Below are 24,252 nucleotides of genomic sequence, written 5' to 3' on the forward strand. Positions count from 1 at the left end.
CCTGACCACTATGCATCTGTGGATTGTGGGTTGATTATAATTTACTTAACAGCTAATATTCACTTACAAGTAAATACATAAGATTTTTGTCATTTTTGGTAAGTGTTACCTTACTCAGGATGATTTTTTCTAGCTGTATCCATTTGCCTACAAATTTTATGATGTCATTTGTATTGCCACTGACTAATACACCGTTATGTAAATGTATCACAATTTCTTTATATCCATCCCATCTCTCATTTAAGAGACATTTAGGTTGTTTTCTGTTTCTCGCTTTTGTAAAGAAAGCCAAAGGGAGCATAGATGAGCAATAGTTGAATAAATTGTCCTTGTGATAAAGATTATCCTTTGTGTAGAAACTCAAGAGTAGTATAGCTTGGTGTTGAGAATTAATATGAAATGCTTCATAAATTCATTTGTCATTGTGGCATAACAGCCATGATAATCTTTTCTAAATAATTACAATTTTTCAATTTTGGTATATGTGCTGTTGAAGTGAACGCCAGATTTGGAATTTTCAAATAACACTTTTACTCTCATAAATTCTCAGACTCAAATCATAACCTATTTTAAAGAATACAGATTTAATTAATTGAAATTCCACTTACAATACATATTATATTATATGTAATATAATATTATAACAAAATTTGGATATCTCCAAAATCGGCATAGATTTGACGATTTTATTTTGATATATAAAACATTCTTCAAGTTTGTTTTTGATTTACTAAATTTTGAAAATAAATTCACCAGTGTGAAAAGAAGTCTTATATTGCAAATGGCAAAAGTTGTCAGTAAAGATAATTTCCATAGCTTTACATCAAAGGAAAACATGTCCAAGACCTGGAATCATATTGAAACTCTATTTCTGTATGTTAATTATCTTTACATTATCAAAAGATAAAATGTACTAACATCATCATTCTAAAAATATTTGTTTTTATGGGAGGTGATTGAATTCAGAAACAGCCTTAAATTTAGTGCCACAATCTGGTCTTTGTAAGAAACCACGAATGTCAAATAAAGTAAAATATAGAGCATTCAGTCTATTAAATTAGACTCATATGACAAATGTCAAAATGTTCTTGGGATAATGATTGCTGGTTAGGTCAATAGCATATGATTCTAGTGTTGGCAGGATTGTTGTAGCAACCCATTTTTATTTTTTACTATTGTCACTATCTGCCTTTTGTGATAATGGACACATGGACTCACACTGAAATTCTAGACACCTGTCACAAGTCCAAATGTTAATATGTCAAAACTTAGATGCATTTGAGGAGAAGCATTTCTGCAGAAAAAAAGTTTTTTGTGTGTGACCCTTTTCATTTAAAACATCATTAAACATTTACCAAAAAGAAAACCAAAAAAATGTATTCCTTTTTTGATGTCTAAATAAAATCTCAGAAATAATTTAGACAATATGAATTCTCTCACATAGGTCATCATCAAAAGTGGCCTTAAAAAAATCTATGTATCTGCATGAATAATTATCTTCAGTGATAATTAAGAATAAAGTTAAATAAAAATGACAGAAATTCTTTACTGTATGTCAGTAAAACATTTAAAATATTACTGATATATAGAGTTTTCTCATCAAAGCAGTTCAAAGTTTTTCTCTTTTTCTCTTTTTCTCTTTCTCATCTCTCCTGTGTCTACAGCAAGTTAAATATAACTCTTCCTTATCATGTGCAATGAATTGAAATGATGATGATAAAGTCTAAGAAGAAAGGAGACTAAGATAAAAAATGCTGCATGGATTGAGTTTTATATTGAAAGTCAACAAAAGTAAAATGTGAGTCTGTTGGAAATGAAACTGACATTTCAAAACTCAAACAAGGTGTTTCTTTTTTAATATGAAGAATTGTAACAATTGATGTCAAGGTACAAGACAGAAATGGAATTGTGAATTACAAGGGACTAACAAGTAATACATTTTTATAAAGTAGGTAAATAATGAAAGTTTTTCTGAAAAGCATAAAATTGTTAGACCTAAAAAGACAAATAAGAAAAGAAATCACTTGAGATAGAAATGACTCTTACCCACACCTAAAATTAAAACTGTTAAAGAGTCTTTAAAGTAAAAAAATTCTAAGGATACATTTAAAGTCCATACTTTTTTTTTCCTTGTAATGTGTGTAGACTACTGAAATACAAAGATGAAATTCAGTTTTTCAGGATCCCATGAAAAATAAAATGCTATAGCAAACTTGGTGAACTTTAATTATCTCTTAACACCTAAAAGGAATACTTAGGAAAAAGTAAAGAACGGTGTGCTGATTACAGCAGCCTGCACGGCACAATATGAAGTCTAAGAGAGTAGTTATTATACACTTTAAGTGGACAAAGAGCTCATTTCTGTTACCCTCAATACCCAGGGGAACTCTACTAATCTTTTGGCACTCAGAGGATATGTAGTTTGAATGCAGAAAAGAATCCCAACTTAAATTAAGAAAAATAGAATGGAATGTCTGAAAAGGTTATCAGGACATGGGAATTGTAAAGAAACTCTCTGAAATATTTGATTCTCTTGCAGCTGAGAGTAAAGATCCCAACATCCTTAGTAAAACATGCTATGAAGTTCCTTAAATACAGTCAGTACTTTTTTTAGGTGTGACATTTTTCATTTACTAAACATAGATGCCTTCCTTCGGAGCATGACTCCTTTTTTCAAACAGGTACTGTTAGATATCAATATTAAATTAGCATTAAACTGTGTTTAAGATCTGAGCACATGTAACCTTCCAGGTTGGTGGTTTTCTTTCCCAAATATATTCTGGTAGTCTCACAAGTAGGACTTCAAGATTATTTACTAAGAGAACATCTTAACTCCATTCTTAATTCTTCTGAGCTACCTGTGTGTTTGATTTTATAAGCTCTAACCTTCCTCAATTGCTGGTAACCACCTTATCATTTCACGTAACATTCTGCTAACAACTCTTCGAAATGTCCTTCAAGAGTCCCTCAAATAATACATGTATCTCTTATGAAACAGTTAAGTTGGCTCTCGTGAGAAGTTAACATTCCAAGCTAGGCTTAGTATTTTCCCTATTATTCTCTCTGTTCACTCCTGTGCTTAAATTCATGTTAAAGCATTCCCTCAATACATTCAACACTGATTAATAAGGGCTTATTCCATTGTTCTTTTTTGTATGTAAAATCCTGTGTTCACTTCTTCAGTAGAAGTGTAAGAAACATTAATTTTAACATTTTCTATCCAATACTTTAAAAGTTTGACAAGGAATGAAATTATTTCTAACTCTCACACCTTATAAAACATACACACAGATGCTTTCTGCTGTCTACCACATCTGCACCTACCTATTGCTGGAATTTTTGCAGGCCACAATTTAGCTTCCAAATAAAGATATGTAGGCTTGTCCCATTAGCACTTTTAAATTAATTTATCCTGTTTCTATTCATTCACATTTGTATCTGGGGCTTTTTACTTTGCTTTCATTCTATCTGTCCTCTTCTCCTGTGTCTCCCTTGTCTGGCTGGCTGGCCCCTGGCATCTTTCTTGGCATCTCCTTTTCTTCTTTTCAAGTCTAAACTACCCCACCTACTTTTTCTTTCTACTGAGAAGTTCCACCTCTTACTCTTCCTTAGTCATTGGCTGTTCAACATTTTTTTGAATATATGTGTTTATTATTTGGACTCGTGATCAGAGTCTCTTGGTGTCAAAGCTCAGGGATACAGTATTTTTAAGACAAACTCCACAATTACATCAAGAGTAGAAGAAGGTCCATGGGACCTTGTAACATTTGCTTTAAAAGAACACACTTTTTATTTCAGCCACAGCACGAAAATTAATTAGGATTTAAACTTTTTATTAGACCGATCAAGTGGCTTAAGCAGACAAAGCAAAACAGCAAAACATCTTTACAGAATCAATTAGATGCAATGCATTTTTACATAGCTAAAGAAGTATTCCACCACACAAACAAATGCAACAACTCTTTACATAATTAAACAAATGCAACAACTCTTTACATAATTAAACAAATGCAACAACTCTTTACATAATTAAACAAATGCGACACACCTTTACATAGTTAAACAAATATTCCTTATCTCTTTACCCCACGCACACCCCACACCACACTGTTAATGCTTTTATCTACCATCCTCCATAAGTAGCAAATATAAATTTTTGTAGTAAAATGAATAGATGAAGGAAATGATTGTTGGCTGGGATAAATAACAATAATGAGGAAACAGATATTATTAAAGTGGGTTTTATAACATATGTGATAAAATAAACTCATTGTTTAAAATTAATTTTTGAAATATTTTTAAATGGGGTATTGTTAATTAAACTTAGCAATGGAGGAATTGTATAAATATAGTACACATTTAGGAATTAAAAATGGGATATAGTATTCCTTCTGCTTCCTTGTACCTCTTTACTTTTACCAAATAAATATATAAGACATCATTTCATACATGTTGTTCTGAATCTTAATTACTTTGATCAGCATAAGGTCTACATATTGTCAGTACATCCTGCAGCAGTTCTTTTTTTTTTAAGTAAATTTTATTAAATTATAAAAGTTTCCATTTCCGCCCCTCTTCCCAACACCCTCCCACTCCCCCCACTCCCTCTCCTCCTCCCTCTTAGTCCCTTAGGGCAGTCAGGGTTTCCTGCCCTGTGGGAAGTTCCAGTTCCTTCCCCCTCCCTCCAGGTGAGTGTCCAAACAGACTGGATCCCCAAAATCCAGTATATGCAGAGGAAACAGGTCCCAGTATCATAGTCAATGGCTTTTCAGAAAGACTTCGGGCCAGCCACAGTCAGAGAATCCGGCCAAATTCCGAGAATCTGGTTAGATCACGTCCTCGTTCAGTCCCAGTCCAACTGGCCTTGGTAAACTCTCATTAGATCCGTTCCCTTGTATCAGTGGGTGATAGCATCCCTCGCAGTACTGATTTCGTTTTTCATGTTCTTCCTCCTTCTGCTCCTCATTTGGACCTCGGGGGGCTCAGTCCGGTGCTCCAATGTGGGTCTCCATCTGTATCGCCGTCCTTCGCCAGATGAAGGCTCTATGGTGATAAGCAAAATATACATCAGTATGATTATGGGCCACGGCCGATTCAGGCACCCTCTCCTCTGTCCAGAGAACAATCTGGGGGATCTCTCCTTGGACCTGGGATCCCATATATAATCAAGTCTCCTGTAAACCCTAAAATGACTCCCTTAGTTGAAATATATTCTTCCCTGATCCCATATTCATCCTTCCTCCCTCCCCCCACCCCATCCCAGGCCACCAAGCTTTCCCCATTCCTCGCCTACTCCCTTCTCTCTAACCCTCTCCCCTTCCATCAACCCTCCCACCCCCCCATGCACCCGAGGTTACCTGGGACTCTTGTCTATTTCCTACTTCCTGGTGGATAGCTAAATAATCTTCATCAGGTTCATCTTCTTATTTAGCTTCTCTAGGATCACAAATTATAGACTCACAGACCTTTAATTATGGTTAGAATCCACTTATGAGTGAATACATACCGTGTTCCTCTTTTTGGGTCTGGCTTACCTCACTCAGTAAAGCGTTTTCTATGTCCATCCATTTGCATGCAAAACTCAAGATGTCATTGTTTTTTACCGCTGAGTAAAACTCTAATGTGTATATGTTCCACACCTTTTTTAACCATTCTTCTATTGAGGGGCACCTAGGCTGTTTCCAGGTTCTGGCTATTACAAATAGTGCTGCTATGAACATAGTAGAACAGATGCTTTTGTAGTATGTTAGGGAATCTTTAGGGTATATTCCCAAGAGTGGAATTGCTGGGTCCTGAGGGAGGTTGACTCCCAGTTTCCTGAGAAACCGCCACACTGATTTCCACAGTGGCTGCACGAGTTTGGATTCCCACCAACAATGGATGAGTGTTCCCCTCACCCCACATCCTCTCCAGCATAGGCTATTGTTGGTGTTTTTGACTTTAGCTATTCTGACAGTTGTAAGATGGTATCTCAAAGTGGTTTTGATTTGCATTTCTGTGATCGCTAAGGAGGTTGAGCATGACCTTAAGTGTCTTCTTGCCATTCGAAGTTCATCTGTTGTGAATTCTCTGTTCAGTTCAGTACCCCATTTTTTAATTGGGTTAATTAGAGTTTTAGTGCCTAGTTTCTTGAGTTCTTTGTATATTTTGGAGATCAGACCTTTGTCTGATGAGGAGTTGGTGAAGATCTTCTCCCAGTCAGAAGGCAGCCTTTTTGTCCTACTGACAGTGTCCTTTGCTTTACAGAAGCTTCTCAGTCTCAAAAGATGAGTGATGCGGGAGAATTGTCTGTATTCTGTCAATCATATTTTAATAAAACGCTGATTGGCCAGGCAGGCAGTATAGGCGGGAAAACCAGACAGGAAGTAGAGGTGATGCAATGAGAACAGGAGAATTCTGGGAAGCAGGGAGTCCCTCCGCCACTCCTGCACAGACCACCAAAGAGGCAACATGTAAGCTGTCACACTGAGAAAGGTACTGAGCCCATGTGGCTAACGTAGATAAGGATAATGGGGTAACATAAGTTATAAGAGCTAATAAGAAGCCTGACCTAATGGGCCAATCAACTTTATAACTTACAGAGATCTCTGTGTGGTTGATTTTCCTTGAGAGTGCGGGTTGTGGGGTACCGGGCGGGAACAGATACCCCAACAAGCCGGCCCCCTCATGTTACAGATGAGTATGAACCTTCATCTGGCGATGAATGGAGATAGAGGCAGAGACCCACACTGGAGCACTGGACTGAGCTCCCAAGGTCCAGATGATGAGCAGAAGGAGGGAGAACACGAGCAAGGAAGTCAGGACCACGAGCGGTGTGTTCACCCACTGAGATGGCGAGGCTGATCTAATTGGAGCTCACCAAGACCAGCTGGAGTGGGACTGATGGAGCTTGTGATCAAATCGGACTCTCTGAATGTGGCTGACAATGAAGGCTCACTGAGAAGCCAAGGACAATGGCATGGCACTGGGTTTTGATTCTACTGCATGAACTGGCTTTGTGGGAGCCTAGTCTCTTTGGATGTTTGGATGCTCACCTTCCTAGACCTGGATGAAAGGGGGAGGACCTTGGACTTCCCACAGGGCAAGGAACCCTGACTTCTCTTTGGACTGGCAAAGGGGGGTGAGTAGTTGGAGGAGGGGGAGGGAAATGGGAGGAGGGGAGAAAGTGGAAATTTTTAATAAAAAAAAAAAAAAAGCTTTTCTGGTTAGGAGCTACTGCATGACTGCATGGGCTATAACCAAGCAAAGTTTAATGTTTCCGAAACACTAACAACTACCTTACAAACACACAAACCACACACACACACACACACACACACACACACACACACACACACACCATACATATACAGTCATGGATACAGAGACAGGGAAACACAAACAGCACATATATAGAGAAAGAGATACAGACAAACACATACACACACAATACACTGAAATAATTTAAACATTTTTAAAGTTTTAAAACATAAAGACTTATACTTAGTAATACTGAAGTATTGTAGTTATTATCTTTCACTCAGACAACACAGCATCAGCCTTTAAACAAATGGTATTTTCATGTTTTGTAGATGGTTTTTATTTCTTGTTTCTAATCATTTATCATAGATACATTGGTATTTACTCACTGTGACCCAGAGAGTAAATTTAGTTTAGCAGTAACACTAATTTTGTTTACTAATTTTTGAACTTATATGGGCTCCTCAGCTTTTTAATTATTCATTCAAAACATCACTTTTTGGTTTATTATGACACTGTTTATTCTCTTTCGTTTTTCGAGACAAGGATTTCTGGTTGTCCTGGAACTAACTCTGTCCTAGAACCAGGCTGGCCTAGAACTCATAAAGATCAGTCTGCCTGTGCCCCCCAGCCCTGGGATTGGACACATGTGGTACCACACCCTGCACTGTTTACTATCTTAAGAGAAATAGCCAGGTGGTTTTGGTGCAGGCCTTTATTCCCAGAACTTGGGAGGCAGAGGCAAGTGAATCTCTTTAAGTTTACGGTGAGTCTAGTCAAAAAGAGCTAGTTTCAGGACAGACACCAAAGCTATTCTTTTAATGTCTTTAGTAACAATTGTGTTTCTTCTTTGGGGGAAAAAAGTCTGTTCAAACCTTTATTCATTTTACCTAATACATAGAAGAGTTTTTAGTCACTTATAATGTGATTGTGGCGAATAGAAATCTAATTTCATTCTTTCTTTCCATAGTTTTATTTTCTTCCCTTAATCTTTTATCCTACTCTTTAATTTATTTCAGTTAAATCAAAATGTTTGATCCAGTCTATAATTTGGCATACATATTAGAAACCAGTTTTTAAAAGACACAGAGATTTATTGATTTTTCTCTTATCTTTATTTCATTAACATGTATGTTTATCCTTAAAAGTAGTATGATATTCTGACTAATGCAGTCTCATAGTGAATTTTGAAATCAGAAAATTTGACTATCGTATTGAACTTTCTTTTCAATATTGTCTTCGTTATTATGAAGATCTTCTTGTTAAAATAACATGAAGAGAAAAAATGAATTTATACAAAGCAATCTTACCAGCTTTTTTATAATGCTTTATTTGAATATTGTACAGAAATTTATAAAATATTGCATTCTTAGCAGTAAGATGTTTTAGCCTTTAGTAAGACGGTTTATAAGTTTATTCATCTCTAAATACTTTAGATTCCTTATGAAAAAGCTTAACTGACTTAATTCTATAAGAACTATTTTCATCCAAAGTATGTAACCTACAATTTCTAAATAATAAAAATATGTGTTTGAGAGGTTAGATTAGCTGTTGCTCTTACAGAGGACCCGGGTTCTGTTCCCAGCTCTCACATGACAGTTCAAAGTTGTAACTTTTTTTTTAATTTTTAACTCTTTTACTGTTTACACTTTTGACTTTTTCAAGGGGCAGGATGTCACAGAGCTCCAAATAAATCACATTTGGTGGTTTATTCTTAGTTATGAACGCCCAATCTTAGATTGGCTATTTTTTGCCAGTTTTTCTTAACTTAAATTACCCAATCTACCTTTTTCTCCGGACATTTTTCTTTTCTTACTTCTGTATTTCTTACTATCACTCTTACCCCGTTGCTGGCTGGGTGACTGAGTGCCTGGATGACTGGCCCTGATATCCTGTTCTCCTTGTTCTCTTATTGCTTGCTCTTTCCCTCTCTTCCAGATTTCTCCTTCTATTTATAATATCTACCTGCCAGCTCCATCTATCTTAGCCCCAGCCTTGCTATTGGTCCTTCAGCTCTTTATTAAATCATTAGGTGTTTTAGACAGGCAAAAAAAATCACTGCTTTACAGAATTTAGCAAGTTCAGCATAAAAAAGAATTCACACACCTTAAAATAATATTTCCCAACACAGAACAATCTATAAGTCCATTTTCAATGATATTTTAAATAATATCTTATATCCTCTTATGAATTCTTGGACACAGGACATGCAAGCGGTAACCATACTCATGTAAAGGCAGAAAACTGATTGACAAAAAATAAAACAAACAAATAAACATGAAAAATTTAAATGGCCTTACTTCTCTTTAGGTGACTGATTTGTCTTTTAACATTGAATGTTGCTAGTAAGTTAATAAACCACTATAACTAAGGAATTGCTGAAATGTAGTTTGGAGGCACCTACTCATATTATATTTTGAAGAACATTTTTTAGGCTTTTTTGTTTGCTAATCAACCAGTGATGTCAAACTTTTGTAGAGCCTGACAGCAGAAGAGAGTCTTAATATTAAACAGCCTTTTGTTCAGTGCTTGGTAAGTGTTCATGTTTCTGTTCCCTCAACTCCTTTCACCTTCTCTAGTCTACAAAGTTAAGATTTTTGCCTCTGAGTCAATGAATTGTTTGTATCTTGTTAAGGTCTTCAGGTGACATCATGCCATTCCCAGAACTGACTGAGAATCCAGGAAGAATCTTCCTGGGCACCTCTATTTCATCTTTCTCTATGATCAAATTTTGCTCTTTTTCTGCTACTGATATAAGATTCCCCTCTGTGTGCTATGAATATCATTGGTTAATAAAGAAACTGTTTTGGCCTATAGCAAGGCAGAACTTAGCTTGGTGGGGAAAAGAAAACTTAATGCTGGGAGAAAGAAGGTGGAGTCAGTGAGAAACCATGAAACCCCACAGGAGAGAGATGCCAGAAAATTTGTTTGGTAAGCCACAGCCTCATGGTGATACACAGATTAATGGAAATGGGTTAATTTAAGATATGAGTTAGCCAGAAATATGGTTAAGCTATTGGGCAAACAGTATTGTAAATAATATGGTTTCTGTGTGATTATTTTGGAGTCCAGGCAGCTGGAAAATGAACAAGCAGTCTACTACAACAAATGGCACTCCAATGTGTCCTAGCCAAATCCACATAAAATCTGAGAGGGCTTAGAAAGGAATTCTAGACCCTAAAAAATAGTTTACCAACTTTTTTTTTCCCAGATGGGCTCTGCTTGCTGGTGACAAGCTGCAGCTCCTTTAAGAAAGGTCTGCCTGAATCAGCAATAGAAAACAAACAAACAAACAAACAAATAATGGTGGTTTCAAAATAGTGGCATCCTGGTTTGACAGCATGGACAGCTCTGTCTCTCTTTCAGGATGTCTGCCTGTAGAGCTTTTAAACGGGGTTTGTGAACAGAGTGCCACAATTTGCTTAATGGCAACATGGACCTACTGCAACCACTCTCACGGAGGTGATGAGCATGTCTTCACCATGCTGGACTGGGCAGAGCAAACAGGCAGGGCCATGGTGGCCCTAGCTATGCCCATTTAGCATTAAAAAAATAAAGGCACTTCTGATCAGAAAATGATTATAGATGCAGACAAATTCAAATAAAGACCTCTAAATTGGTCACAGTGTGTCTAAAAAAGTGAATGTAGGTTTGGGAGGAAAAAGAAAAAGAGTAAAGAGACAGTAAAGGCAATATAAAAGAGTACAGACAGTCATAGATGAAAGAATAAAGTTATTAACATATTAAACTTGTAGAAAAGTAATGGAGTAAGAAAAATAATCCACAAAAAGATGGAATATACACAGAGTCTGAATTATGTATATTATTGTGTTTTCTTTGAAGTTTTTGACTGTGAAAGCACTAAGGAACAAACATATATACTTTAAAAAGTATCTTATCTTCAAAATTTTGGTCTAAGGATAGGTTGCTTGGAAAAGAGGTGCTTCTTTTGTTTTCACAGACGATGAGAACCTATGGAATCCTGCCAGACTAATGTGGTTTGATGGATCAAGATCCCCCAAAAGGTTGCTATGAACAACCCCCCAAAATTACTTCACCCAACAAAAAACAGGAAGCAGTTTGCAGAGAACTATGCCCAAATTCCCTAAATGATTGTTTATAACTGTTTGTTTACATTTAAAGAGGGATATGATATAGAGATGAATAATTTGCATTGGTATGGATCTTGGTTTATTGGTACAAATTTATGGTCAATTTTGTTATATATATTTATTTCTGTTCTTGATTAAGGTATTGTGCTTGTGCACTTCATTTTAAAATGTAATGTATAGTAAAGAAATAGAGGTTAAAAGATAATCATTTATGATAGTCAAGCTTGTAGTCATGTTAGTTAAGTTTTTTATATATCTACAGATATATTTCAGTTAGATAGAGATTCTGCAAATATTTCTGAGACCTTCAGAATATATCATTTAAAATGTTTTAAGAATTTAAGTCTTTTCATGACAGTGAAACACCTCTGCTTCTGGAAGCACCCATCTACTTCAAGAGGTTGATGGGCATCTAAGAGGCTCCTAATGGAGTTTGTTAGCAATTTGGGCAAGAAACTGCTCTTACTTGGACTGCTTTGTTGTAGGGAGAGAGACTGTTTCGGCTACCCGGCTAGCATAGCCCTGAAATAACCACACAGAAACTGTATTAATTAAATTATTGCTTGGTCCATTAACTCTAGCCTCTTATTGTCTAAGTCTCATATCTTGATTTAACCCATTCCTATCAATCTGTGTATCACCACGTGGCAGTGGCTTACAGGGAAAGATTCAGCTTGTCTGACTCTGGTGGCTCCCTGGCACTTCGCTCTGACTCTGCTTTCTTCCTCCCAGAATTCAGATTTGTCTTCTCTGCCTACCTAAGTTCTGCCCTAATAGGCCAAGGTAGTTTCTTTATTCATTAACCAGTGAAAGCAACAAAAAGGCAGAAAAAGAATGTTGAGCACTGAAGACACTCCACTTGTTTTCTTCTTGGCAAAACTGGCCTTTGGGCAATGAAATGCCCATGTCTCAACCACTGACAAGATACATAGTATCTGGAAATGGATAAGAAGGACTGTCATATCTTGCCAAGACAGGGTAGCACAGCTTTGAAATTTTTTCCTGCGTTTGAAAATGGTCTGTCAGTTATTCTAGGCCATAGCCAAAGTTGGTTGCTCCAACATTGTAAATGAGACTTTGGGTGATTGCCCAGGTAGTCAGTTGTCTCTGTCATTTGTTGCACGTTTTGGAAGTTGCTTCATTATACTTCCTGCTTACTGAAGTGCTGGGACCAACTGAAGTCCTGTCGTTCAGCTGCTCTTCCCTGCTAGAGTCTTCTAATTGAAGTTACTAAAAACTGTGCCTTGCCTAGTTGATCAGAGGATGGGATTTTCACAGGTTGGCCATTGACTGCTGGAAATTTAAGCCTCCATGGTGCTATGAAAGGAGAGCTTTGTACCAGTGATGGGAGGTCCGTGTGTCTGTCTGTCTCTGTGTGTGTTTCCTCAACCTCCAGCCCCTTGTCTGAAGCTCACGAACTGGATTCTAGCACATAGAGTTCAGACCAGGAGGGTGGATGCAGCAATTGGATGTCCCACCAAGATATTGGGAACGCTGAGAGGTCACCCTGGGAGGTGAGGGTGGATTGGGGTATGTGTTAATCCTGATATCCTTCGTTTGGTATCAGCCCAGCAGAGACAGAGAAATAAGGGGACAGGGGTCGTTCCCGGCCGATGGAGACTTATTGAGGAATTAAGATGGGAATTGTTAGCTGTATCTTCTCTGCCTTGTTCAGAGAACAGCTAGGGAGGAGTTTGATGATTTAGAATTTGTAGAGGATAGTGAGGAATCATCGGAAGAAGAGGTGGAAATCATACATAGGGAAATAAGTAATCTCTATAGAAAACTGAGAAAATGTAAAGTAAAAAAAGCCTCATACCCAACTCCCTCGGCCCCACCCACATATAATGATGAAGGTTGGTGGTCGCCGTTAAGTAGAGGCTCTAACACTGAATGAAACAAAGAAGTTTGCTTCCATCCTACACACATTGTTACCCCAGCAATGGAGGTGCCAGACCCCAACAACCCAGAGCAAATAATTCCCCAACATTTTGCAATACAACTTAAAGAAAGGAAGCAATTGAAGGAAGCTGTTGCTGCAAATGGGGCTCAAACGCTCTTCACATTGGTCATGGTAGAATCTTTCTCCACTGTGAATTTAACACCAAGTGATTGGCAGCAATTATGTCATGCTGTCTTATCTGGGGGAGATTATCTCCTATGGTGAGGGAAATATCAGAAAGATTGAAAGCAAATGGCCCAGTTAAATGCTCTAGTGGGTTAAGCTCAATGTAATTTAGATATGTTAACTGGGCCTGGGACTTATGCTGATTTGCAGCAACAAATTCTGTATGATCCAGGAGTATTCACCCAAATAGCCGAAGCTGCCACTAAAGCTTGGAAGGCCCTACCTAACAAAGCAGCTGGGGACCAATTATCAAAAGTTTTACAAGGACCATTTGAACCATTCCAAGATAATGTTGATAGACTGTTACAATTAGCAGGTAGATTGTTTGGAGATGTGACAACAGCCACACCTATAATAAAGCAACTTGTATTTGAAAATGCCAACAAATATTGTAAGGAAGCCTTACGCCCTCACAAAGTAAAGAGTTTAAATGAATATATAAGGATATACAGAGATATAGATGAGAATTTCATTCAAGACCAGGTTATAGCGGCAGCTATTCAACCTCGGAGAAACATAAGAGGACTGGGAGAGAGGGCCGGAGGCTGTAATTGTTTTAACTGCAGAACTCCTGATCATTTTCGAAAGGAATGCCCACAGCTGATAATGAAGGGAAGGAGGAAACCTGGCATGTGCCCCAGATGAAGAAGGGGGCACATTGGGCTAATAATTGCCTTTCCAAAACAGATATAGATGGGAAACCTCTACCACTTACCCATTAATCAACAGCAGGGAAACTGGCGGAGGTCCCTGCTTTAGGGCCCCAAAATCTCAGTGTATGGAGCAATGACCATGGGACCGCAGGGACAGTATGCAGTGGTCGTGTCCAGTTCCTTCCGCAGAGAAATCCTTTCACATTGCAGATCTTGTCGGAGCCACATCAGGGAGCGCAGGATTCACCTCTGCCTCCACCAGAGCAGTTTTAACCCCACAAATGGGAGTGCAAGCACTTCCGACAGGAGTATATGGGCCCTTACCACCAGGTTCCATGGGACTTATAATAGGCAGAAACAGTACTCTTTTAAAAGAGATCCAAATACGTCCTAGGATAGTAGATGCAGACTATAAAGAGAAGATTAAGGTTATGACATCTGTCTAACAAGGGGTAGTGGTAATTCCTCAAGGTGAGGGATAGTACAATTAGTGTTGATTCCCAAAGTTCTTAGTCCTTGGAATAGGTACGATGGAAAGACCTTATTACAGGACAATGGAAGGAGCCCACCCCCTGTTGGCAAGGGTGAGAGGAGCTGTTTGTGTTTTTCCTCCAGGAATGGATAAGCCCATTTGGGTACCAGAGTGATATGTTTGGGCTGTGGAAAATGATGAGAAAGGATCCTGTGATGAGCCTGAGAATGACACCTGTCATTCTCTTGATGAGCCTTCTGGTGAATACCAAACAAGCAGAAATAACTGTGTGAAGCCTGGTAAGAAACCCCCTTGTATTGACCAGTGAGCCAAGCTAGTTCTTTGTATCTATCTTTTTATTCCTCAAACTATACTGCTGGAACTGCTTTAAGCAATATGGTGATTGATCAGGCTTCTATTAATCAAACCTTTTCCTTTGTGAATGCCTTATGCTTCGTTACATTTTTCTGGGCTATGAATATGACTTTAAAGGAATTCTATACAAGTGAGTGTAGTTCCTATCTTTCTTTTTTGAAATATTTCTCTTAGAGCCCAGGCACTATTAAATACCATGTTTGTTTTAGTTTTCTTTCTTTTTCTTTTCCTTTTTGTAGTATGGGATAGCACCTTTGGGGGAAAAGATATTCTTGGTTGTTCTTTCAGAAACTGTGGCCTGAGCGACTGCTGGGATGACCACTCCAGGGCTGCCTTGTTGGTTCGGGTACCAGCCATCATAACACTGCCAGTTACCAAAAAGGCTAAGCAGACTGAGATGACCCTGTATTGAGAGAAACGAGATTTTGGAGAGACAGCTGCAGTGGTTGCTATCATTGCGATGTAAGCTGCTGCAGCCATGGACTGGCAATAGCACAAACATCATTGGTGTTGGACACCGTGAATAAACTGGCGAGACAAGTCAACAATGCTCTCCAGACTCAGAATGCCCTGGATGTCCACATTAAATTTGGACTTTCGAATTTAAATTAAGAGACTGCCCTATTGTAGGAGCAGGTGGTCTTATGGCGAGTACAACAAATGTCTTGTTCACACTTTTATCATTCCAATTGTATGACATCTGTTAATGTTGCTAGTGCTTCTTATGTGGTGAAACAACTCAATGGTTACTTGAATAGCTCTTGAAATGTTACAATCAGCACACCAGATTGTTGATACCTATGTGCCCTATTTTAGCCAAAGGGTTGGTAGAATACCATAGCCCAAATGGAAGGCTGGGTCCACTGGTTATTGGGGACCATATTGCTGGTAATCTTAATGTCTGTTGCCATGGGCATTCATCTTTGAATTCTGTGTAAGATCAGACAACCCACGAGAATGCAACATATTGTCACTTAGCAAGTCCTTTTGAGCCTGTTGGCCAGTAACTCAAATGTGTATTTGCTACCAGGTTTGGTAGCAAATACTGCACCAACAATGAAGACTCCATTGATGGACAATTTCTACAGAAAAGGGCCCACCTAAGACAGGGAAGGGGCCTCCCAAAGACAGGTAAGGGTTTACTCTTCTGAGATAACATAAGACAGGAGGGTCTTCTGTTTCATAAAAAAAATTAAGGGGGAGATGTTGGGACCAATTGGAGTCCTGTCGTTCAGCTGCTCTTCCCTGCTAGAACCTTCTAATTGAAATTACTAAAAGCTGTGCCTTGCCTAGAGGATCAGAGGATGGGATTTTCACCTCAATCCCTCAATGTTGGCCATTGACTGCAGGGTATTTAAGCCTCGATGGTGCTATTAAACTAGGGCTTTGTACCAGTGATGGGAGGTCCGTGTGTCTGTCTGTCTCTGTGTGTGTTTCCTCAACCTCCAGCCCCTTGCCTGAAGCTCACGAACTGGATTCTAGTGCATAGAGTGCAGAAAGGGGGCGTGGTGTGCGGCGCTCAAGTAATATTTCTCTTCTCCAATCTTCAATGGGGTTGAAGACTAGAGAGTTGGACTTACTCTTCTCTCATGACTCCGCCAAATTATTTATCTTTCAAGACTTAACTAATTAGGATAGGATAATTATTGAATATGTTTATTCTTATTGTATATAATTTTGTATTAGACTTAGAACTCTCTTATTTAAACAAAAGGGAGATATGATGTAGGAAGCCTTACATCTACCCACCTACTGGGGCATAGCCTATTATATTATATATGCTGATGCAGAGCCTGCATCTGAATCTTCTTTCCTGGTGTCTCTGTTACAGTTGCGGATTTCGGTTTCTGGTCTCCGTTCCAGCAGAGAATTCTAATTTGTGAGTTTACCCCTAAATAAATAACCACCTATTTCTCAATTCTTTTAAGCATCTATTCCACATAAAACTGCTTGATGAACTGGACATGCAGGACTCACAGAGAAATGACTGCTGAGTTTGCTAAAAGAAGGTGCAATAGTCCTTCAGTGTTTCTGCTTCATAAAATGTCTGAAAGACATTCTGCAGGACGCAAAAAAAAGTGAATGGCAAACTGCCAATATAGGCAGAACTAAGTTTGAAATTCCTGATTCATGGAAGAGTCTGTGGAATACTATAGGCCTGTAGGCTGAAGATGGAAGCTCCAATGATATTGGAGAACATTGGGTGACTGTTCAGGCAGAAAGATGTTTCTTTCAATTCTAGTGTTTTAGAAGTTGCCTCCTTTCCTGTTTACTTGGGTAATATTATATCCTTCTGGAGGCTTTGATTGAACTGAAGAGTAAGTAGTTATTATTACAGTGTTCCTTAGTTATGAAAAAAGATAAAGTAGATATAAATATTGTAACTGTAATTCTTACTTGATACTTGTTTTGTTATATGTATTTTTTCTGTGTTAAAGTTATAACATTCCTTTTTATTTAAACAAAAAGGGAGGTGATGTGGGATTCTCCTCTATATGCTGTGAATACCATTTGCTAATAAAGAAACTGCTTTGGCCTAATACAAGGCAGAACTTAGTTAGGTGGGGAAAACTAAACTGAATACTGGGAGAAAGAAGAAGGAGTCAGTGGGATGCCATGTTGCTCTATTGGAGACAGATCCAGGTCCTGGTTAGCCACAGCCACATGGGGACACACAGATTAATAGAGACAAGTTAATTAAAGATATGAGTTAGTCAAAAATATGCTTAGCTATTGGCCAAACAGTATTGAAAATAATAGAGTTTCTGTGTGATTATTTAGGTTCTGAACAGCTGGCAACAAACAAGTGGCCTCCTACAACCCCCCCCACCCCCCGCCTCTCTTGCTCTTTCTCTCTCTCTCTTTCTCTCCTTTCTCTATGCAGATGAAATGTGATCATTGTGCTTTGTGAGTGACAGGAAAGAACCATTCCCCTCTCCTACGGTTTCTGCACCATAGTCAACTGCATGTCCTCTTGACCTGGATAAACTTTTCCTTCCCTAACTTGCTTTTTTAGGAGTATTAGGTCAAAATAAAAGAAAAGCAACTGCCTTTGTTTCAACAGCGTAAAAATATTATAAAACTAGAAAGATCCGTTGGTGGATGCACCCCTCGTGGTCCTGACTTCATTTCTCATGCTCTCTCTCTTTCTGCTCCTCATTTGGACCTTGGGAGCTCAGTCCAGTGGAAGCCAAGGACAATGGCACTGGGTTTTGATTCTACTGCATGGACTGACTTTGTGGGAGCTTAGTTTGTTTAGATGCTCACCTTTATATACCTGGACGGAGCGGGGAGGACCTTGGACTTCCCACGGGGCAGGGATCCCTGACTGCTCTTAGGACTAGAGAGGGAGGGGGAGGTGGGGAAGAAAAAGGAAAAGGGAGGCGGGGAGGAGGTGGAAATTTTTAATAAGTAAAAAATAAACCGTAGAAAGATCAATTAAATATAAAATAAATGTTCCTATTTTATTACAATATTAATTGAAGAAAAATTGAATCCAATGAGGGCACAATAAAGAGTAAGTTGATAAAATACTTTTGACTTAGGTTGTTTTCAGTTTCTAATGGATGCATATACCTTTTGAAAGTTGAAGGGAGTTTTGACTTTCTCTTAGAGAATATATGTATAGTTGCTATTGCATTTTTTCTGTCACATATACATCTTTTTGATACTGAATAAGATATCATATGAGGTCAGATTTACTTCTTGCTCAGTCAGAAATTTGTTACGATGGCTTAAATTTTTTTCTACTTTTCTGCTGGATGAAAACCGAACTGAATTGATTTAATATTTTTATTTGTGCATTTGAGTTCTTCTTCAAACCTTTTTTGTTTTTTATGATTTTTTTTCAATTTTTTTATTTTTTTAAAGAAAACAAACACTTTTTTTCATTTTACATACCAATCCCAGTTTCTACTACCCCCTCCTCCCATATCCTCTAACAATCCCCTATTTCAACCCCATCAACTCCTCAGAGAGAGTAAGGCACATTGCTTTTGACAAGGGCCAAGGCCCTCCCTACTATATCTAGGCTAAGCCAGGTATTCATCCAAAGAGAATAGGTTCCCAAAAAGCCAGTATAAGCAGTAGGAATAAATCCTAATAGCACTACCAGTGGCCCTGCAGTCTGCCCCAGTCATACGACTGTTACTCACATTCTGAGGGACTAGTTTGGACTTACGCTGTTTTCTTCCCTGTGTGACTTAGGTAGGTGAACTCACATTAGCTCAGGTAAATTGTTTAAGTGGGTGTCCCCATCACGATCTTGAACTCTTAGCTTACATTCTCGCTTCTCCCATTCTTCAACTGGACTTTGAAGCTCAGTACAGTGTTCCTATGCAGGTCTCTGCCTCTGTTTCCATCAGGTGCTGGGTGAAGGTTCTATGGTGATATTTAAGATCTTCAGTATGACTACAGGGCAAAGCGAGTTCAGGCACCATCTCCTCTGTTGCTTAGAATCTTAGCTAGAATCATCATTGTAGATTCCAGGAAATTTTTCTAGTGCCAGGTTACTTGCCAGCCCCACAATGGCTCCCTCAATCTAAATATCTCTTTCCTTGCTCTCCATCTCTGTCCCTTCTCTATCTCAGCTATCCCATTTCCTCAAGTTCTCTGCTTGTACTGGATTTTGGATACCTTGCTCAGCTATATAGTAGGGAAGGCCTTGGACACTCCATAAAAGTCCCTTACCATCTTTGAGGACTGAATGATGGTGGAGTTGGGGGAAGGTGGAGGGATTTGGAGAATGGAAACTAGGATTGGTATGTAAATTGAAAAAAAATGTTTTCTTTTTAAAAAAAAAGAAAAGGAAAGTAAGTGATAACATATGTAGGTATGTGATAGGGTGCAGTATAATAGCCCCAAAATGTGAGTAAGGATAGAAACCTAAACAGTGGGCGTGGAGGACATGAAGGCCCTGCATTTTCAGTGTGTATGCTCAGAACAATCCCACCTTAACCAAAATGTTTGGAGAGGTCTATAGAAAATTTCTTCTATGATTCTTACTTCAATATTCCAGGTCTTGTACTTTAACAAATCCATTTTGACACATTTTCTTTTTCCCTGCATATACTGTTTATGGGAAAATCCTTATGTGTATATTTATATAATGCTGTTTGCAGTCATGATGTTTCACACAGCATTATAGATTCGAGAATAATGAAGCCTGTTCATTATAACTAAAGGAAACACATTTTAATTCAAGACAATAGAGTCAGACCACCCAATTCGTTGATTATTCTTTGTTCTGAATAAAGGAGGAACTGAAAAATAAAATAAAAGTGAATTATAATTTTGAATATTTGTTGCAACTCTGGACAATAACCCATCTGAACCAACACAAGGTTGATTTTAGTATTTGTCCAGCAGCCAAAATGCAGGTCATAGATCCAAGGAATTCATATTGATATAAGTTATTTTATTTTTAGTAATTCTTGATAAAACTGACTTTGCAAATGCAATTGTCCCTAATATATTTCACATTCTTCATGAACTAGTATTTACACAAAATAATTGTTTCTGTCTTTTACTGTGCCATGTTAGAACAATTATTAACTATGTAGTCAGTATTCAACCTAATATTTAAACAGGATCATAAGAGCTATATGGAGGTAGCAGTTGCAGGAGATAAAGTATAGTGCTTCTTAGTCATATAGCCACTGATACATTGCCTTCAATCAACAAAAATAATTAGCCTTGTGAACCCATGTACATACAGGCAATGTTTTTAAAGCTCTAGAATCAAACAAATACACTATCTCTCTGCCTCTTCTCTCTGTTTCTGTCTCTGTTTCTCTCTCTCTCTCTCTCTCTCTCTCTCTCTCTCTCTCTCTCTCTCTCTCACACACACACACACACACACACATATATATATATATATATATATATATATATACACACACACACATATATACATACACACAAAGACAAGGAAAGAGGAAGAAGACTTGGTAAAAAGAAATGATTTCATGGGAGGGGGAAAGTACAAGTTTATAATGGCAAACTTTAGTTAAAGAGCCTTATCTGTATGAAATTTTGAAGTAAACTTTTTTAAAAAAAAGAATATAGTTTACTGCATTTGTGAACGAGCTACCTTTCCTTTAATATAAAGTGGCATGTGAGATAATGAGACTGCCTTCAAGAGACAGGAAAACATGACATCAGTGATGTGGGGAGAAGGAAATCAAGCCAGGCTGTCATTGTTGCTATTCATGGATTCTGAGTTTCTGAGAACAAAAATTATCTAAGTGATGGCAGCTGATAGGTATCATCCATACCTACTCATTATAACCAAGAGTATCCGGTCATAGTTTTCCTTGAATTTTCACACAAGTTTGGATTTTAGTTTCCTGATGAAGAATTTGTGAGGGATTTGGTAAGTGAATTCAAAGGATAAATAGTTTCCTTTATTTAATGGTGGATTTTCTAGTTAAACAAGCAAAGCCTGAGACTTTCCTATGGCTTCCTGATTCTAAGTAACGGCAATGAGATGTGACAAAGCATCATTTCTGACTACTGAGTATTTGACTTGATAAATAGTTACATAGAATTGGCCACTTCCTCCTGTTTCCCTGGGTTATCCCAGTATTGTATTTCTCCAAGTTTTTCCTAATGTCATAACATCATATGCTATCACTGATTCCTCCCAATTGTTTGCTGAGTCTCAACCTTCATCTATATCTTGTACACTTCCATTCATACCTTAATTGCTTTAATCACAAGGTTTAGTTGTGGTCAATTTAATGCTAAATTGGTAGCCCCATGCCAAGTATGCACTTGTGATATAAACATAGTTAAGTATAAATTCATTAATATTAAATTAAAGTACTTTGGTAATTTGGAAATTTGGGTAAATTAGACATAAAAAATTTTGACAGTGATTTTTTTTAAGTTAACACTAAATACTTAAAATGAAAATATGTTTTCAAATCTTTAGGTTTTTTAAAATCTAATGTGACTCTTTTAAACCTAAAAATACTTCTAGAGATACCTAAATGGATGAGGGATGAAGAACTGGGAAGAGGTGAGTATTTGAACTGGTGTTTTATTCATACTATCCTTAAGGATAGAGTTTAAGTACTAGAACAGTGGCATCACATGCTAAGAAGTTATGAAATTAGAATAAAATAGTCTTGACCACTAAATGTGCTTAGGAATGCAAAAAGTATACTGATTAATATCTCTTTGACAGCATTGTTTCATAGGCTTTCCTTCATTTCCATGTTACTGTCCTCATAGCCATGACTTTATCATTTTTTTTTGTTTCTGACACAAAGCACAGGAACATGTGAATAAGCTTGGTATGTATGTATATATATATATATATACATACATATATATATTGTGCCATTCTTGTCTCTATTCTCAGCTTACAAGGAATGTGCCTTAAAGCACATTTTATGTAGACTGTTGATATTAAAATATACATTATATTGAAATCTTAAATGATTGTATCAGTCATTCAACTTGCCTGGGTATATGAAAGGAAGAGTAGATAAAAACAGGAGATTAGAGATGTTTTAAGAATGTCCCATACTTGATTCCATCATTATGTGAACAATCATTATAAAATGTGATTCCAAAATTGATTCTTGAAAATGAATAATTATAAATCATTAGTGAGCTTCAAACTGTAGAACTATCTGGAACATACTTGCTATTCCTAGCTTACATTTATCTTTTGCACAGTTCTCTTAGGACTTTGTGTTCAGAACCTGCATTCTCTTTATGTCACCTCAACATATGAGGCAGGAAATTTCTAGTGTAAAGTGCAGGGGTAAGCAAAGGAATCTCATTGTGGTGAAACGCTCTGCTGCTTCTGTCTGGCATTTGTTCAGATTCTACACACCACTCAGTTTAGTTCTAGTCTAGAACTAAAAAGTGACAGTGAGTCCTACTTCGTCAATTGAACAAATTCCATTTTATCATCAGCTATGTAACAGAAACCTACATCAAAACCACAAAACATAATAACTAATGCAAAACAAATGCATACTATCTTATCTTATTAGAACTCCAAGAGTACTCATAAGAAATATTCTTTTCGGTCTTTCCGGACCTGGCCGAGCAGGAGGCGCCATCACGGGTGTTGATATCCGCCACAACAAGGACCGAAAGGTTAGGCACAAGGAGCCGAAGAGCCAGGACATCTACCTGCGGCTGCTAGTAAAGCTGTACAGGTTTCTGGCCAGGAGAACCAACTTCACCTTCAATCAGGTTGTGCTGAAAAGGTTATTTATGAGTCGCACCAACCGGCCACCTCTGTCCCTCTCCCATATGATCTGAAAGATGAAGCTTCCTGGCCGAGAAAACAAGACGGCTGTGGTTGTGGGGACGGTCACAGATTATGTGAGGATTCTCGAAGTGGCCAAACTGAAGGTGTGTGCACTGCGGGTGAGCAGCCGGGCTGGAAATCGCATCCTCAAGGCTGGGGGTAAGATCCTCACCTTCGACCATCTGGCCTTGGAGTCTCCCAAGGGCCGTGGCACTGTGCTCCTGTCTGGACCTCGGAAGGGCCGAGAGGTGTACCGGCATTTTGGCAAGGCCCCAGGAACCCCACACAGCCATACAAAACCCTATGTCCGCTCCAAGGGCCAGAAGTTTGAACGTGCCAGAGGCAGAAGGGCCAGCCAGCCGCGGCTACAAAAACTAACTCTGGATCTTACTCTTATTAAAAAAAGCTTTGGATGTTAAAAAAAAAAAGAAAAAGAAAAAGAAAAAGAAAAAGAAATATTCTTTTCCTTTAATTACTATATTAACAATGAATCTCCCAAGAATTACAATGTTATCTACAAAGCAACTTAAAAATGAAGGATAGAAAAAATCTTAAAATGGCTTCACTGTTAATCACAAGCATTTCCTTAAAATTTGACTCAAAAAGTTAGTATCTGGAGTTTGAAAACCATTCAAAATATCAATAGTTGAATATTCCATCCTTGGCAAAACTGTAAAAAATCACATTTTTTTTTAGTTCTAAAATAACCAGCAAATTCATATTCAAATAGTTTACTTGTAACTACACAAAATGTGCGATTGAAATGAATACTATGATCAGCTATTGAAATGTTGATATTTAGTTTAGGTTTGTATCTTTAAAGTAAAAGCCATTCATTACACTGGCATAAACGTAAGGAAAGAAAATTATGATGCAACTAACCACCACTGGAGATGTTTTCCTTAGGCCTAAGTAGAGGAAAAATGTTTTGCACCTCTTCTCAACAAAGAAACTCTCAGTACAACAAAGGTACAACTACTAGAGTGGATATTTTTACAATA

General features: G+C 37.9%; 1 pseudogene; it reads left to right on the forward strand.

The window, feature by feature from the left end:
- Positions 1-14,265: 14,265 nt before the first annotated feature.
- Positions 14,266-23,629, forward strand: LOC125408215 (large ribosomal subunit protein eL18 pseudogene; annotated as a pseudogene).
- The last annotated feature ends 623 nt before the right edge of the window (positions 23,630-24,252 follow it).

This window comes from Myodes glareolus, chromosome 8 (genome assembly GCF_982192425.1).
Source record: "Myodes glareolus chromosome 8, mMyoGla1.1, whole genome shotgun sequence".
Classification (NCBI taxonomy): domain Eukaryota; kingdom Metazoa; phylum Chordata; class Mammalia; order Rodentia; family Cricetidae; genus Myodes; species Myodes glareolus.